The 2,730-nt window shown below is 40.5% G+C and overlaps 1 long non-coding RNA gene across 1 annotated transcript; it reads left to right on the top strand.

Moving 5' to 3' along the window:
- The first annotated feature begins 1,299 nt into the window (after positions 1–1,299).
- Positions 1,300–1,977, top strand: LOC148127543 (uncharacterized). Its single transcript, XR_015742932.1, has 2 exons — positions 1,300–1,503; positions 1,813–1,977. It is a non-coding gene; the product is annotated as an uncharacterized LOC148127543 (long non-coding RNA).
- The last annotated feature ends 753 nt before the right edge of the window (positions 1,978–2,730 follow it).

A 2,730-nucleotide genomic window follows, 5' to 3' on the forward strand; every position in this document is an offset into this window, starting at 1 on the left:
TATGGAATATTTTGGATTCTAGGATTTTCTGCAGAAATTTGGCTTTTTTCCTGCAGTAAAGTTAAATGATCATGAAGGAATGGGGTAGTTGCTACTGCAACCTAAAGTAGTGAAAAGAGAGATTGATACATAATAATGCTTAGAAGAGCCCGCATAAGACAAAACCCAGGGGTGGGATTCAAATTTTTTAACAACCGGTTCTGTGGGTGTGGCTTTGGTGGTGGGCATGGCTTGGTGGTCATGTGACTGGGTGGACATGGCTTGGTGGTCATGTTATTGGCTGGGTATGGCCAACTCAATATCACTCACATCAAGGCACAGATCTCCTCCCCTGGCCTCCCATGGCTGTGGGGATGCTGCAACAGTTGTAAGTGTGAAAAATGGTCACAAGTCACTTTTTTCAGTGCCATTGTAACTTTGAATGGTCACTCCACACAAGCAAAGTACCAATGAAGGAGGAAAAAAAAAAAACCCTCCAGAGACGTTCCTGAGACAGGAAGTCTAGTCATGCCAAGAATGTAATAAGGGTTAACAGAGAGGCAGTTTCTGCAAGCAACACCAGAATGTTTCCTTCTTGCCTTCCTTACAGGATTAGGCCAGTAATTTCTTCTAACAACCCGTTCTCCAAACTGCTTAGAATGTTAATAACTGGTTCTAGTGAATAGGTGCGAACTGACAGAATCCCACCCCTGACAAAACCTTATGATAGATGAGAATAAATGTAGCTCAGGGTTGAACTGTGAAGTCCTTGGTGTTTTCTGAGCTTGGCTGGGTTTTTTTGGCAGACATTTTGTTAATGAACTTGAGTAATGAAATGACTACCAAAACAAAAATCAAGCTCAGAGACCACCAAGAATTCCACTAAACCTTGTATTTGCTCCAGTTGCAAAATTAGTGTCTCATCTCTCTCCCCTTGCATTTAATGGAGGCACTGTTTGTTTGCAGCACTGAAATTCCACAACATCATGTGCGCACCCCTCTACATGGGAAAAGTTGATGTTGTCTGTTCATATAGAGATCTTAAGAAAACATTAGCACAGCAAAGCTGGAGGAAACAAGCTGGAGATTTGGTTACTTTGGCAATAACTTCCTGTTCTGCAGAACATCACTGGCCCAGACTTCAGATGAAAAATCTCAAAAGTTGCTTTTTCAGTAGTTCCTTGTTTTCCAACAGGAGGCTTATCTTTACTGCTGACCTTGGTGCAATCCCAGCATGTCGTAATGGTGGCTGGCTCTGTGGTTAGTGTCATTCATTCATTCTCTATTGCTCTGCCAAACTCGTGAGGGAGAGCGCTGGCCAATGAAAAGAATAGGTCAGAATGTCATTTGTGTGAAGAAAACTGGGCCACTTTAATAAAGCTTCAGATGAATGCTGGCCAAGAGAGCCACAAAATGATTCCAAACTAAGCTGAGCAGAAAATTGTCAGTTTGCCATACTACTGATCTCATGTCCTGCTTGGGGGCTTCCCAAAAACATCTGTTTTAACAGTGGGAGAATAGAAGGTAGACTATGAGGCTTTTGGTCTAGTCTAGCATGGCTCTTACCTTCTGCTTGAAGAATCAAGCAGACTGGTTTGTAAGGGTGTCCTCTAACATCTACTTGATAGCACAATTGCTTTCCTAGAGGTCTGTATCTCACAGTCATGGGAACAAACTCCAGGTAGAGTGAAATAGAGCATTATTTTCTCACCATCTTCTAGTGTCCTTTGTTGCCTTTGCATGATAATGATTCTTAGAATGCATATATGTGCTTTGGATGTATCTGTGTCCTACATCTCTAAGACTAACCAACATAGTTAATCCCATTTGCAGATGTGGAGAAAGGAGGAGATGGACAAGCAGTTATCTACTTTAGGGAAAGAATTTGAGCCAAGAGACTAGATTTATAGCTCAGTATATGAATACTTACACAACTATTGATACTAAGAAGAAGTGGGAAAACAGCCATGAGTGCAATTGGGAAAACTCTGCCTTAGGTGAGTCATCATCCTTGAGGCTCTATTTGGTATATGTTTTATTTGTAGTTTTCCTTTAACTTAACAACCAATGTTTTTTGTGGACAGGCTGTATTTGTAATGGGTATTGATTGGTCCTATTGCAATGTTGTTCATACTTCAGCAGTGAGATAATCCTCTTTTAAATTTCCCCTTGAGCCCAAGTTTGATGTTTCTATTAGAATGTTTAAAAGAGACATTGGGCTTTTCCTCATGGCTCAATCTTTAACTGCCATCCACCTATCCTTTTCTAGGCAGAACGTATCAGCAGAACATTTATTTCTTTCATCAGCAATCCCTGTTCTGCCATATTGCTCAACTTATCTGCAGTGCACCTTATTTGCAAATGTATTAAGTTGATGAATTCTCCAATTTTGTTTCTCTCCTCACTCACAAAACACCATCAACAGATGAGAAAATAGTCACCAACCAGTATCCTTAACATGAAATGTTAATATTTGTTGCTGGATAAAGTCTTACACTCATAGAACATAGAACAATAGAGTTGGAAGGAACCTCAGATGTCTTCTACTCCAACCTCCTGCTTGAGCAGGAGACATATCATTTCAAACAAATGGTTGCCCAGTCTCTTTTTGATAGCCTTCAGTGATGGAACACCCACAATTTCTGAAGGCAAGCTATTCCATTGGTTAATTGCTCTCACCATTAGGAAATTGCTTCTCTCCTTGGTTAGTTTCTGTTGTTTATTATGTTGCTTTTTGGTGCTTTGGAAAAT

Source organism: Pseudonaja textilis, chromosome 1, assembly GCF_049901715.1.
Source record: "Pseudonaja textilis isolate UNSWEBS1 chromosome 1, rPseTex1.2, whole genome shotgun sequence".
Taxonomy (NCBI): Eukaryota; Metazoa; Chordata; class Lepidosauria; order Squamata; family Elapidae; genus Pseudonaja; species Pseudonaja textilis.